Consider the following 16,739-nt stretch of genomic DNA (forward strand, 5'->3'; position numbering starts at 1 on the left):
AGTTCATTTTCATTTCCCTTGCCTTTAGAGATGTGTCTTGAAAGAAGTTGCTGTGGCCAATGTCAAAGAGGTTACTGCCTATGTTTTCCTCTAGGATTTTGATGGATTCCTCTCTCACATTGAGGTCTTTCATTCATTTAGAGTGTATCTTTGTGTATGGTCCAGTTTCATTCTTCTGTATATAGCTGTCCAATTTTCCCAGCACTATTTACTGGAGATAGTGTCTTTCTTCCATTGGATGTTTTTCCTGCTTTGTCGAAGATTAGTTGACCATAGAGTTGAGGGTCCATATCTGTCCTCTCTATTCTGTTATATTGGTCTATGTGTTTGTTTTTGTGCCAGTACCATACCGTTCTGATGATTACAGCTTTGTAATATAGCTTGAAATCAGGCAACATGATGCTCCATCTTTGTTTTTCTTTTTCAACATTTCTTTGGAGATTCGGGGTCTTTTATGGTTCCATTTAAATTTTAGGATTGTTTGTTCCAGCACTTTGAAAAATGTCATTGGTATTTTGATTGGGATGGCACTGAAAGTATAGATCACTCTGGGCAGCATCGTCATTTAACAATGCTTATTCTTTTGATCCATGAGCATGAAATGTTTTTTTTTTTCCATCTTTTTGTGTCTTCTTCAGTTTCTTTCATGAGTATTTTGTAGTTCCTAGTGTATACATCTTTTAACTCTTTGGTGAGGTTTATTCCAAGGTATCTTATGGTTTTTGGTGCTATTGTAAATGGAACCAAGTCTCTAATTTCTCTTTCTACAATTTCATTGTTAGTGTATAAGAAAACAACTGATTTCTGTGCATTGATTTTGTATCCTGCACAGTACTGAATTGCTGTGTGAGTTCTAGTAAGTTGGAGGTAGAGACTGTTTTCCACATAGAGTATCATGTCATCTGCAAAGAGAGAGAGTTTGACTTCTTTTTTGCTAATTTGAATACATTTTATTTCTTTTTGTTGTCTGATTGCTGTTGCTAGGACTTCTAGTACTATGTTGAACAATAGTGGTGAGAGTGGGCATCCTTGTCGTGTTCCTGATCTCAGTGGGAAGGCTCTCAGCTTTTCCCCATTGAGAATGATATTCGCTGTGGGTTTTTCATAGATAGATGTTATGAAGTTGAGGAATGTTCCCTCTATTCCTCTGTGAAGAGTTTTAATCAGGAAAGGATATACTATTTTGTCAAATACTTTTTCTGAATCAATTGAGAGGACTGTGTGGTTCTTGTCTCTTCTCTTATTTATGTGTTCTGTCACATCGATTGATTTGCGTATGTTGAACCACCCTTGCATCCTAGGGATAAATCCCACCTGGTTGTGATGGATAATCCTTTTAATGTGCTGTTGGATCCTGTTAGCTAGGATCTTGTTGAGAATTTTGGCATCTGTATCCATCAGGGATATTGGCCTGAAATCCTCCTGTTTCATGGGGTCTTTGCCTGGTTTTGGGATCAAGGTAATACTGGCCTCATAGAAAGAGTCTGGAAGTTTTCCTTCCATCAAACTCGAGGAAATTTTAATAATAAAAGAACAGAGATATTTGTGAGAGTTAATAATTGTAATTAGAATATTGAATTTTAAATATTAAGAAAATTTATTTAGAGAGACAGAGAAAACATGTGCATGGAAGGGAAGAGGGAGAGGGGGAGAGAAACCCAAGCAGACTCTGCACTAAGCACAGAGCCTGCTGGGGGGGCTTGATCTCATGACCCTGAGATCAGACCTGAGCTGAAACCAAGAGTTGTCAGATGCTTAACTGACTGAGCCACCCATAGAATCTAGTATTTTAAGAGTGATAAGATTAACATAACATTTAGAAATTTAAGATAATAAATGAAGTTATCTTAAGATTAGAATGAGATCATATGGGGAAAGGCTCAGTTTTAATCCATTATGACCAAATTTCCACATCAATTTAACAGGTAGGTATTAAGGGGTCCCACAAAGTTTTCCTATACCTTCTGACTATTTTTGACAATTGTTTGGCAAGCCGCTTGTGACCTGTCATTATTGTGTGGTAACAGGGTGCTCTCCTTCCTCCACACCATGCAGTCCACTTCATTTTATAGATGAGAACATCATCCAGTCCAGGCTCTTAGTTTAAACACAAGCTATGGGATTTCCCAAGATTAAGCAAGAATTTTAACCCAGATCCTAATATTACAAAATCAGTGTTTTCCCACTACATCATGCTGTGTCCTTTCAATACATGTTATTGAACGTAGTAGCTAAAGAATAGCCTAGGTAATATGCAAATAAGGCCAATAACACAGAAAAGAGCCTTATTTTGTTAACCTATTTGGTACCTGGTCTCTCATGTGGCATCAGCTCCCGAAGGACCATTGATAGTGTATTAACCACTTAAATCTTATCCATCGATGCTCAAAATTAAGATAATCCAAAGCTACCTACCTTTCTTTCTTCCTCCCTCCCTCTTTCTCTCTTTCTATTTTATTTTTAATCTGAATGCCAACTACATTACTAGGCACTTGTTACCATTAAAACTTAGCAGTTGGCTAATGTCCAGTTAAAAATTTAAACCTTGTGTGCTACTTTCCAGCCCAAGTGTGTTGTTAATTCTTGTCAAAATTTTGATTAAGGAATAGTTTTAGAAGCAAATAATGAAAAATATGAACATCACTTAACATACTCAATTGAGGATGGAAAGCATCTAATATTTAGTTAGAGATCCAATGGATTAGGGAGAGACCGTCAACCGAATCAGCACCTTTGTCTTCCTGGAAGTCATTTGTTTTGACATCACAAGTCTATCACCTGCCTGTAAAAATGTTTCTGGATTGCCCTGAAAGGAGTAATTTAAACATTGTAGGAGTCTGTAATTAAATAATCTTTTAAGGAGATACTCCAAAAAGCTTCTTTTTTCCTTAGATGAGTTAAGCCAGTGTACATGAATTGTTGAAGGCCGTCCAAACGAAAGATGAATTCAGCAGCCTCCTTCCTTTAATGGCCTTCTGCCCAAAATAAAACTGGCCAGTAAGCAATATTTATCTTAGCGATGCTGCCATTTCATATCACAAAGTGACCGTGTAGTCTCATAAACATAGTCCAAAAGTGCTGACTTTTAAAGGCAGTTGATTTTTTTACTTGCTACTGTTTTATAGCTTTGCATAAAATGCTAATGCCGTGACATTTGTAGAACTATTAAATCATTTTAATGAAAGAGTAACAGGTACACAACTAATTCATTTGAGTGCATTTCCCTTACAGAATCCTTTCGTGGTTGATTGTAATGGGAAGGAACTTTTTTTTTTTCTTTTAAGCTCCATAATTTTGTTCTCACATGGAACCAAATCCCATTATTTTGGTGTAGTTTGTAACCCAACTCTAATGGAGCCAAATCCATTGACAGAATTTGTTGTCCCAAATCTGAGCTCATTTGCTTCCTGCCCTCCACTTAATTTGATCTATAGTCCAGGCAGGCCGAGTCTGCTTTTCTTGAGAAATACAACATTCTGTTTCCCTTTTAAGTGTTTAGGGGGTAAATATATAGTCATGTACTTTTAGCTACTGAAAAATGAGCTCCATTGCCATAACACCAAATCAAGGAAATTATTTGGTCTTTAAAAATTACCTTGTGATCACATATGATGACAGTTGGGATTGATTCTTGTCCTAAGCCCACATTTCTTTGTTAATGGCCATCCCATGCAGCATATGCTGTCATACCTGGGCCTCTGCAGAAGGAAATGGCTGGAAAATGGACATTAAGCACCATGAGCAATAGAATTGAATCTGCATTCTTGAATAGATCACCATTGTACCAACCTGCAGCTTTCTTCTAGAATAGAAATGATTCTTATCTCCAGGTCTCATTTGTGTTTTCATACAAACGCCTCATTTAAAGATAATTAAATTATTTCTTCTTTTTTAAGATTTTATTTATTTGAGAGAACGAGAGAGAGAGAGAGTGCACGTGTGAGCAGGGAGAGAAGCAGAGGGGGAGGGAGAAAGATTCTCAGACAGACTGTGAGCTGAGTACACAGCCCAGTGCAGGGCTCAGTCTCACAACACTGAGATCGTGACCTGAGCTGAAACCAAGAGTTGGACACTTAACAGACTGAGTCACCTAGGTGGCAGAGATTCCCTGGGAGGCTCCTGGCCTGTGGGGCATGTCCAGCTCTTCCCTGCCCGTCTCCACATTCATCTGGCTCTTTCTGTTCATACCACACACACGTTGCATATTCATACCCATTCTCCCCCTTTGCATTGTGATAGGCATGCACTTATTGCTAGCCTCCACAGGAACACATTCTTTGTGCTGCCAGCCACTCTCTATTGATAAGGAGAAATTAACTTATGGTTAATTAAGTTTGGAATTAGATTTCACAGTGAACACAGTGTGAAATGCCACTATGACTTCAGTCCGTGTCAGATATGGGCTGGGGAAGGGCCGCAAGAAGTGTGTCCTTTAGTCTTTGGGCATTTCCCCTTCCTCAAGGTCCAGCTTCTTCCCTCCCATCTTCATTCACTTTGGGAAAACATTGTCCAGCTACTGTCCAGGGTGGTGATGTCTCCATCCTCGCTAAGGTGAGGAGCACATCCTTTGCAGCCCTGTGAAGAACTAAGAAGACAAAATGAGTTTTTGCAGACCTCAATCTGCGCAAGAACTTGTGGCAGAAGTAGTGACTCCCACTTAGGACCTGACTTTGTTTGCACTACCATTGCTCAGGAATGCAGTTGGAGGCCCGAGTTTCTATTTGTGTTTATGTAAGTGCCGAACTGAAAGTGTACAATTTTATGATTATTTTTAAGCAAGATCATCAGAATACAAGTTTTGTCTGTTAAAATGTCACATATTTCTTTGGATTAATGTCTTAATCATTCACTATTTTTATGATCTGTAGGAAAAATGAAATGAAAATAACTTTGTCACTTAATCCTGAATATCATCAACTATACATTAAACCCCAGGTTCTGATACTACTAGTAATTAAAAGTTGATGCAACACTTGTACGGATACTTGACCCTCACAACAACTCTGTAAGGTATGCTGTAATCCCAGATTTATTGTTGAGAATACTGGGGTTTCTAAGCATGTAATAAACTGGGTGTTTATTTTTTCTTTTCCAGCTTTATTGGGGTATAACTGACAAATAAGATTAAATATTAAGTGTATAGTGTGATGATTTGGTATACATATTCTTTGTGAAGTGATTATCACAATCAGGTTAATTAACATGGATGTTTGTTGCGGATCAGTGTAATAGAGGCCATTTACTGTATGTCATCGAACGACCTGAAAAATTACACCTAAATTATTACCAGGAAATAAGGATGAATATAAAGGCTTAATTTCCATAGAGTAATTTTGGCAACAGGTATAGCATGCTTCCAGAAAGTTGCCAGGTCTGCTGCATAATTTCAGTGCTAGATTTCGTTGCCATGAACTCAGGTGCATTTATAGATGGCAACTCTGCCATTGCCAGTACAGCATCAGACCATAAAAAGGCCAGGATTCTGTAGGTAAGCAAGTGCTTCTGAGAGGAGAGCATTATAGGATGACAAAGACTAGAAAGGACCCCCACACCATTATCACTTTCTTGTTCTTCCAAGAAGACTTAAATAGAGAGAGTAGCTGATTGTCAGTGTGGTGTATTTGAGTACAGAAAACCTGTTTTTCAGTACTTCTCCCTTAAGCACGATCGGTCCCATTCTCCCCCACCAACTTCAAATGTAAGAATTGATCTGTTGGGTAATACCTATTTGGCTAAACTACAGTTACTTTTGTAGTCATGACACATCTTTTCATGGGCAGACAAATTCAATCTTCTCTAGGTTTCCTTCTTTTAGACATTTTCCCTGGGTGATTTTGTATATTCCCAAATATCCCAATATTACTAATATATTGGATTCTCAATTCTCTAGCCCAAGCTTACTCTTATGTTCTGGGCTGGGTTTTTTTTTTTTTTTTCCAAAGTTAAGTCCAGTTCATAATATTGTTTCCCAGATCTCATTTCTTTGTCTTCATTAGTGGAACCTCCCTCTCATCCATCCTCTGTTGCATAAGTTAGAATCCTCATTGTTTCTTTTCCTCCATGTAAAATGGGTCATTAGGTTGTGTTGATTCTACCCCTCAAAAATTCACAAAGCTTCCCTTTCCTTTCTATCCCCATGAACACTGCCCCTTCTTTAGCTCATCCTCTTCTCCTGCATGGATTGTCATAACTGACCTTTAATGGGTCTGATGTCTGTGCTTCTAACAGGAGAAGTTCTCTCCTTCCAGTCTAGCCTCTGCATCCTTATCACTGATTTTATAAAACTGATCATACCTTTCTGCTTGATTAAAATCTTTGAATGTGTTCCTTGAAGGTCAAATACAATTCCCTAAAGGTTATAGTCAAAGACTTCACAATCTGATTACAGTTTGACAACATATATATACAAATATGTATGAACATGAATATATATGTATATACTGGCATATACATGTGAGTGTGCGTACACACACACACACACACACAGAGTCTAGTTTTGTTTTTGCTGTTTCCTACTATGTTACCTACATAGTTTTTCCCACTATGTTACCTATATGCTAATCATAGGATACAACCCAAAAGTCGTCAAGTACAGTGTATATTTTCAAGCCTCCTTGCCTCTTCTCATGCTGTGCCCCCTGTTTGGGTATCTTTCACTCTATATGATAATATTCTATTTATGTTCCACGATCAAGCTCATGTGTCATCTCCTTTGTGAAACCTCTCGACTGTTCCTTTTCAGTTCCCTGTCCAACCCTTTGCTCTCAGGTGGAATTAATCCTTGTAAGTTTTCTCTCCTGCTGTAGAAGGGACTTGAGCATTGCATTTAGAATGGATTCAGTCATTGCAGTTCTCCATTTACTGTAAATGAGTCCTCTCCTGATGGAGAGGAATAGTCAAGTTTTGTTCATGAGGCTTGGTCAATGGTCTTATTAACCTTCGCTCCTCAGATGCTGTCTGCTTTCTCCTTATCTGAATCTGTCACATCCGTTTCATTCTCAGACTCCTGTAGTGAACCGCGAGAGCCTGAACAAAACTATGCCAAAGCTGGGGAGGCAAATGGTTAAGTAATCCAGGCTTTTCAGGTAAAATTAATCAGTTTCTGTGAATTCCTTATTTCTCAGACTTGATGTTACTGGTTTTCTGACCCTGTGCATGACCTAACTTTAGATAGCTGTGCCTGTGCTGTTAGCCACCTGCCTAGTTATTTTCTCCTGTCAATTAGCTGCCATCTGAATCCCTGGGTACTGGACTGCTGCTGTCTGTACCTGCCATATCCTTTGGCCATCTGCCAAACTGTCCAACCTTCTGTGCTTTTGTGGTCATCTGAAATTCTTCACCTTAACTTACCTTGTTCCAATCAAGGACCTCTAGCTTCCAATCTTGGGAGCCAAACTGATCATTTGTTTGTGGGGATATACACTGATACAAAAGATGTACAAAAGATAAATACAAAAGATAATATCTTTGTGGGGAGATCTACTAAAGCACATAACATTAGAATATATTGTGGATTTGTTTGTTTGGTTGGAAATAGAGAATATAACTGAGAAAATAAGACCCTGAAAAGATAATTTTGCAGGCACAAAAATGCGGAATGGGAAAGGTCTAGAGTATAAGGAACTCTCTGCGGGCATGTCTAAGTAACACAGGACAGCAGTAGGATATCTAGGGAGAGGTACCACAGAAAGGGTGAAGAGTCATCAAAGATAACTTCAGGCTATTTCAGCATTTGGTATAGGCCCAGACTGAGTTCCAGCTATTTATGTCCTCATTATGAAACATAAAACAAGGCTCCTACAATTGGAGTTGGGACTATGTCTAGTAAATTAAATACACAATAAAAGCTCTGCATTTCTCTTTGCATATAGCTTTATACCTTTCAAGACCTCACCCTTGAAAAATGTTATTGAAACAAATAATTTCATTGGAACATTTCATTTCATAGAAAAAAATGGAAGTTAATTGGATAAATTCCTCATTATACAATTTATTATTGAAGCTTTGTTTACAGTGGGACAATTCCTTCCTTTCACTTGTAAGGTTAAACACTCGAAGACTTAGAGTGAAATAAGGCAACTCAAGCAGGCATGGTTTTTTCTATACTAGGTATCCAGAAATACTGGGTTGTCGGGGATGTAGTAAAGTCTGTTCACTAGGGCACAGACTAGGGGCTGGAGAGTTGCCAGAGATAGAGTCCTGGCCTGGAACAAACACCTGGGCTACTCAAATACACTATTCTCAAGTTCATTCTGGAAGGAAAGGATAGATATATCTCAGCGTAATCCAACATCAGTGCCAAGTGTCTACTGTGAAATGATCACTGTTTTGGGAAATATCCATATGGAGCAACTGGAGATGAATTCAGACTCTAGGGCAAGAGGCTGTAAAGAACTAGAATCCAGGAGACAGTATGGTGCAATGGAAGGAGCTTCTTACCTGCAGTATAAACTTGAGTAGGTTTGTTAAACTCCCTAAACCTGATAATACTAATACTGATAGTACTAGCACCTTATTTAAGGAATAATATGAGGTAATGTATTAAATGTATGAAGAACTTAAAATAGTGCCATGCTAATAGTAGATTCTCAGTAAATCATTCACTATACACAGCACTTAGCCATCCTGAGGTCTTTTTATTGAGCCTGGAATTTAAAGCCATCTTCATTTAATAGGACTCTAGCCAAAAATAATGGAAATGTGGGCAGAGCTCCAGTCCTAGAAAAGGGGCTGCAGCTACAGAAAGCAGGATAAATCAGGATGAATGGGACAAAGGTGTGTGGGCTGCAGCTGCCCAAGGTTTTCATAGTATACTACTGGTTTCTGTTTCTGGTTAGCAAAATGAAGAAATCAGAAAATAATTGATCATAAAAAGATAACTCAAATGATTAATTGATGCCAAATGTGCACAGACAATGATCTGAATAAAAATAGCAGCTGTCACAAATGGCCAAGTGATTCTTTGGGGTTATGTTTCTGAGCCCTAGAATGGTAAGAACTGTCATTTTATACACTATAAATAATACTGTCTTTTTTGCCATGAAGTATAAAGCATTTTTTTCCCTGTTTAATGCTATTATTATTTTTAGCAATGTCATGTTCCATTCACCTCTATATGAAAGAAGACTAAAAGTCTAGTGGCCAGGCAAAACTCAAGGAAGACAGTTAAAGTCAAGCCAACCAAAGAATGCCTTCCTATATTACCCTTGCAGAGTGCTTATGTGGGAAAACAGCCACGATGGGGTAATCTTTGGGGGGAGATAGCAAGGATGACTACAGAAATGAATGGGATCCTCCCCTATGCTGTGGATACAGATTCCATGGGGATTATCAGTTGTCAGTGGACACGTGATTTCAGATCATAATGCATTTATGGTACCTATTGCTATGCAACAGGCCTCATTTCCCCCATATAAATCAAAGCAGGAGTTAAGAAATCTAGAATCACTTATTTGTAAAGCAGTTCACATTGGAGCATCTACTGAACATGTCATTAGGGAGGTAAGACTTTAGTAAGGTTTTGAAAGTTTCTGTTCGCTAATTCGGAAAGACATAATCAGGTGACTGAAACATTCAGGGCAAAACAGCAGGTTCCATTTAGTAATGGCTTGTGGGCCAAATCTGGCTTGCTCCCTGTTTCTGTGTTGCCCAAGAACTGAGAATGGGTTTTACGTTGTTATATGGTTGAGAAAAATTGGAAAGAAGAATATTTCTTGATGCCTGAAAACCTTACAAATTGCGATTTTCAGTGTCAGTATATAAAGTTATATTGCAACACAGTTACATTAATTCATTTTCATGTTGTCTGTGGCTATTTTTGTGCTAGATGACGGGACTGAGTAGTTCCAACAGAGACCTTATGGTAAAGCCTAAATATTTACTGTAAAGCCTAAAGCGTAAAATATTTACTATCCGGCCTTTACAGAGTAAGTTTGCTAATGCCTGATCTAGATTTCAGTGTAGCTAAAACAACATAACTAAACATAACTATATGGCTCCCAGATATAAAAAAAATGTAGATCCTTAGAGTTCGAAGCACATCGGATGAAAAGGATTGACATGTTTCTGTACTTACCAGTTGAGAAAATGTGAAATGACAGTGTCTGACACATAGTGGGTCTTTTGACTTATGAGAGTGAAGTGACTGTGACTTTTGAAGCAGATAACAGGCTTATGCTCAATACTTAACTATTGGTTTTTTGTAATAGGAAAGAGGCGATGGCCATGATAGAAACTGGATCATGATATGTATACAAGTAAAATATTCCTTTGCTGTTTATCATGGATGATGATATTATGCTAATACTTCTTCTTTTTTTTTTAAGATTTTATTTATTTATTTGATAGAGAGATCACAAGCAGGCAGAGAAGCAGGCAGAGAGAGAGGAGGAAGCAGGCTCCCTGCTGAGCAGAGAGCCCGATGCGGGGCTCGATCCCAGGACTCCGAGATCATGACCTGAGCCGAAGGCAGCGGCCCAACCCACTGAGCCACCCAGGTGCCCCTATGCTAATATTTCTTCTTTGAAATGTTGATGAAACAAAGACTATGTGCAATAGCCCTTTTAAAAATGGTGGTGTTATTAGTGTTAGGAAATAATCAAGGATCGGTCTCATTTGTTTTGCAAGCAATACACATATTCTCAAACTAAAAGGCATTAATCCTTTTCCTCAAACCCTATTAGATCAAGAAGGAATATATTCTGCTGCAACTAGTGGACAGTCTGGCAAACAGAGGCTTAAGCAAAGAGGTGTTTATCTTTTTGACTGAAGTATTTTATTAGGGACCTAAGCCTTTTCGATCTTTTCCCTTTGCTGTCCTTGGCATGTTGCTTTGTAATTTCATGGTTGCACTATAGCCGATGCAGGTCTGGATGTAACACCTGTGTTCAGGGAAGAAAGAAAGTGTCATGTGGGGATGTATAAACCTCATCAGAATAAGTAAAAGTTCCCAGAATCTGCTGATTTCTCTGTTTAAGTCACAGTGTCTAGAATTTGTGTCATATGGTCACTCCTAGCTTTAAGAATAGGCTAGAAATGGGGGCTCCTGGGTGGGTCAGATGATTGGGCATCTGACTTTTGATTTCAGCTCAGGTCATGATCTCAGGATCATGAGATAGAGCCCTGTGTTGCATGGGGCTCCACACTCAGCAGGGAGTCTGCTTGGGTTCTTTCTCTCGTTCTCTATCCCTCCTCCCCCACTCTTGTTTGCACATGCTGTGTCTCAAATAAGTAAATCTTTTTTTTTTCTTTTTTAAAGAATAGGTTGGGAATGTATTCAAACTCTAATGAAGGTAGGCAGGGGGAAGGGGAATGACACGCAGCAGAAACTGTTGCCTATGGGGGATATCCCTATGGGGGATATCCACTACACGCACCAATAAATGTAAATGACCAACTGCAGAAGCATTTTTGAGAATAGTCACTCCATTTTTTTGTTTGTTTAAAGGCCCCTTTAAAAGATACAGATATTCTAAAAGGGCAAATGATTCAGCAGGCACCTTCTGACTTAGGTATCAGTGAGAGCTATTTCAGAGAATATTGTCCATTTATTTCCAAATCATCCCAAAATATCATCTATTCTGTATTGTACAAGCATAGCTAATAGTTATGTACATTTGGAGAGGAAAGAGGCATTGAATCATCTTTGGGACTTCAAAGCAATTAAACATTTTGTGCAGAAACATTTCACATGACACTGGGCCTGGGTGTGAAAAACATTCATCTGTTTCTTTTAAATCCTCAATCTACAATAAAAATGCTAATCATAGAATGTTGGAGCAAGTAGGAGGGCCTTCCCAGACCCTTTGGTCCAAAGCCCCCATTTGTGATTCAAAACCAGCTGCATTGTGCCAGCCCTTTGGGAAGGTGTCTGTGTCTTCCCCAGGACAATAGGACAGAGCTTCCTGCTTTGTTATTGTTGCCTTAATGACTTTGCTGAGTTGATATCCAGTATATAGGTCACTATTTTCCCTTTCCTGGGAACCCTCAAAAGTACAGCAGATGGGAACTTACGGAGTGCCAGATACTCTTTCTGCTTTCACTGCTTCTCTCTGTATCCATTTGAATGTTGAACGATTTTTTTTTAAGATTTATTTATTTATTTATTTGACAGAAAGAGAGAGAGAGAGAGAGTGAGATCACAAGTGGGCAGAGCAGCAGGCAAGAGAGAGAGGGGGAAGCAGGATCCCCGCTGAGCAGAGAGCCTAATGCGGAGCTCAAAACCAGGACCCGGAGATCATGACCCGAGCCGAAGGCAGAGGCTTAACCCACTGAGCCACCCAGGCACCCCTGAATGTTGAACGATTTGTGTCCAGATTCAAGTTCATTGCTGCTTCAGAATAAGTTTTGAGGGGAGGAGTCTTTCTGTGTTACCTCTTACCTGATTCACAGGAAATTATAGATGCTGACGAAATTTAAGAGAGTATCCAGTGTAACCTCCTTGTTTTTTGGTTGAAGAAAAAAGTCCAATTTGAGTAATGTGCTCAGGATTACCCTGATAATTAGTGCCAATATAAAAAGTTGGTTCTGATTTCTAACCCAGTGCTTTTCTCATTATACTGTGCTACAGAAAAAAACCTATATTCCCCAGGAGGTACATAAAAGTAAGGCAAAACAAACAAAAAAAAATGAAAAGACATCTTGAGATATGAGACCAAGGTTAAGAGCTATATGCTCTTGTCTTTGACTTGCCCTGTTAAAAAGAGCTTAATTGATCATCAGGGAAATGCACATCAAAACCATAATGAGATATCTCCTCTCACCTGTCAGAATGGGTAGAATAAAAAACACAAGAAATAAGTGCTGGTGAGCATGTGGAGAAAAAGGAATCCTCATGCACTGTTGGTGGGGACACAAACTATAGAACAGTATGGAGGGTCCTCAAAAAATTAAAAATAGAATTAACCATATGATCCAGTAATTCAGCTAGTGGGTATTTACTCAAAGAATATGGAAACACTAATTTGAAAAGATATATGCACCCCTGTGTTTATTGCAGCATTATTTATTATAGCCAAGCTATGGAATTAGCACGTGTCCACTGATAGATGAATGGATAAGCATGTGGTATAGATTTACAACAGAATATTACTCAGCCATAAAAAAGAATGAAATCTTGCCATTTGCATCAACATGGATAGAGCTAGATGGTATAATGCTAAGTGAAATAACTCAGTTAAAGAAAGACAAACACCATATGATCTCACACATATGTAGAATTTAAGAAACAAAACACATGAACAAAGAATAAAGGAGAGGAACCAAGAAACAGGCCCTTAACTATAGAGAACAAACTGTTACCGGAGGGGAGGGGGGTAGGGTGAGTGAAATAGGTCAAAAAAATTCAGAGTATGCTTATCATGATGAGCACTGAATAATGTATAGAACTGTTGAATCACTGTATTGAATACCTGAGACTAATATAAAACTGTATATTAATGGGGTGCCTGGGTGGCTCAGTGGGTTAAGGCCTCTGCCTTCAGCTCAGGTCATGATCCCAGGGTCCTGGCATTGAGCCCCGCAACGGGCTCTCTGCTCAGCAGGGAGCCTGCTTCCCTTCCTTTCTCTCTCTGCCTGCCTCTCTGCCTACTTGTGATCTCTGTCTGTCAAATAAATAAATAAAAAATCTTAAAAAAAACCCTGTATATTAACTATTCTGGAATTAAAATAAAAAAATGTAAAATCATAAAAGGAACAAAGTGAAAAAAAGCTTAGTAGAGGTATTTTTGGCATTCAACAAACTGCACCTACTTCAGTATACAATTTGATAAGCTTTGATATATATACACCCACACCCAGATATAGCTGTGTATAAATGCAATGTGAAACACTAGCCAGAACCAAATAATATATTCTTCACCCTCAAGAGTTGCCTAGTGCACCTTTTTATCTCTCTCTCTTTTTTAAAAAATATACTGAGCCCTTTTTTTACTGGCTACTCTTAGAATTTGTTTTTCACTTTTTAAAAAAATTTGATTATGATGTGCCTTGGTGGAATTTTGTTCCCCTTTCTTTTATTTGGAGTACATTGAGTTTTTTTGATCTGTATGTTGATAGCTTTTTATCAAATGTGGGAAACTTTCAACTACAATTTTTTCAGGTATTTTTTGGATTCTTTTTATTCCCTCTCTTTTTCAGGGCCCCCTAAAACACCTATATTAAGTCATTTGAATTTGTCCCACAGCTCACTGATGCTATGTTGTTAACAGATTATCTTTTTTCTTGGTTTTTCTTCTGGATATTACTAATGTCTTCAAGTTCACTAATGTTTTTTATTCCGCAATTTTTCTTCTTTTCTGTTAGTCCCATCAGTGTGTTTTTATTTTACACATTAACAGTTATAATCTCTACAAATTGAATTTTGGTCTTTAAGATAACTTCTGTATCTCTACTTAACTTTTTGAATTTATGGGTTATAGGTGTAACTCTTTATTTATTTATTATTTTTTTTTAAAAAGATTTTATTTATTTATTTGTCAGAGAGAGAGAGAGAGTACACACAAGCAGGCAGAGTGGCAGGCAGAGGCAGCGAGAGAAGCAGGCTCCCTGCCGAGCAAGGAGCCTGATGCGGGACTTGATCCCACGACCCTGGGATCATGACCTGAGCCGAAGGCAGAGGCTTAACCAACTGAGTCACCCAGGTATCCCTGTAATTCTTTTTTTTTAAAGATTTATTTATTTGAGAGAATGAGCAGCGAGAGTGTGTGTGCAGGTATGAGCAGCGAGAGGGGCCAGGGAGAGAGAATCTGAAGCCAACTCTGCTGAGCATGGAGCCTGATGCCAGGTTTGATCTCACAACACTGAGCTGAAATCAAGAGTTTGCCGTGTAACCAACCAAGCCATCTAGGCACCCCCAGTTATAACTCCTTTAATGTCCTTGTCTACTAATGGTAACATATTAATGTTAACATGTGTCAGTTCTGATAGATTTTTCTCTTCACTTTTGTAGATTTGATAATCTTTGGATTCCAGACACTGTGAATTTTATTTTTCAGGTTCCGTATATGCAGTATGTAATTTATAGAGGTATACTGCTAAAGAAGTAGTGAAACCATCAAAACCTAAATATCATTTCCATGCAGAATTTCACAACATGTGCATTCATCAAGTATAGTGGAATTTACACATGATGGTGATAAGAAGGAAGAATTAGCATATTTTTCGAGCTTCGTTGCCATCAAACATAATGAATTCTAAAATGTATAAAACTATGGATAATTACATTGTCAAAAAATGTGGTTTAGAGTTAAAGATTTACATACTGAGTATCTTCTGATGCTATAGCTATAGTGACAAAAATATTCTGCAGTAGTTATTCAGAGTTTATGAATTTGTAAGTTTATTTATTTTTTAAATAAACATGTTGACATCACATTATACCTATGAATTTTTAGCTTGCTTTATTCACTACCAAGATAATAGTTATTTATCAATACTATATTGGCATTTTCTCTGGTATCACAATTTATTATTGCAGGAGATCATCAAAAGGGCATGATGACCAGTTGACCTGTGAACTAAATCTGGGCAATTAGAGGCTCCTTACCCCCTCCCCATCCTAGGAATGTAAATTCTACCCACCATTCCCACAGTGGGGGCTGTTTTAAGAACGTAGCCTTGAGCTAGTAAGGTGCTGTTAAGACCATCATGACTGAATACACTACTAAACCCAGTTAAGGCCTGTATACAAACTTCAGATTCTTGTGGTCAGGTGTGGAGATCCACTTATCTTGCCCCCCCCACCCCGCAAACCCCTGCCACCTACTAATCTAGAGCATCTTTCATCTCTCCTGGCCCTTCATGTACAGGACCAATTTATGAGCCAAAATTTATAGAGATAGTATAATATTCAACTCTAACTTTATCTTACTTATTTAACCAATCTTGTGCTCACAAATAGATTGAGCCATTTTAAATTTTTTATTCTTTTAAGGAGGCCTATAAATGAACATTCTTACACATGTGTATGTGCATCCTTATATCATTATCTTCTTTTTTTTTTAAAGAGTTTATTTATTTATTTGACAGAGATCACAAGTAAGCAGAGAGGCAGGCAGAAAGAGAGGAGGAAGCAGGCTCCCTGCTGAGCAGAGAGCCCGATGCGGGGCTCGATCCCAGGACCCTAGGATCACGACCTGAGGCGAAGGCAGAGGCTTTAACCCACTGAGCCACCCAGGCGCCCCATATCATTATCTTCTTGTCCAATTTATTACTTGGGCTAAATTCCCAAAAGTTGGGGAATAAAGCCAAAGGACATAACACATATTGCCAAATGTGCCTATATACTTTCTTAGACAATGGGAATTACTCACAAGATTTTAACTATATCACAAGAAATGATAGTTCATAACTGTTATATCTGTGGCCCTCATGAATTAGGAGGTTACTTACTTTTCATGTTTATTAAGCATTTGTTTTCACTTAAAGAAAAAAATTTTTTTAGAAAACTCTAAAGGATATACTTAATCAGAAGGAAAACAATCCCAGTTTAAAAAGTCTGAGAAAAGATAGTGAGAAAACATATTGGTAACTATGTGGTTACAACCAAACAATATGTTTTCTCACTATCTTTTCTCAGACTTTTAAAACTGGGATTGTCTTCCTTCTGATTAAGTATATCCTTTAGAGTTTTTAAAAAATTTTTTTCATTCTTTGAAGGTAAAATACAGGTTTTGTTATAGGTAGAACTCCTTTGTCTCACTGGTTTTACATTACTTGAGATTGGTAGTTATTTTCTCTTA

This window comes from Lontra canadensis, unplaced genomic scaffold, assembly GCF_010015895.1.
Source record: "Lontra canadensis isolate GAN:19392208 unplaced genomic scaffold, GSC_riverotter_1.0 scaffold19, whole genome shotgun sequence".
Taxonomy (NCBI): Eukaryota; Metazoa; Chordata; class Mammalia; order Carnivora; family Mustelidae; genus Lontra; species Lontra canadensis.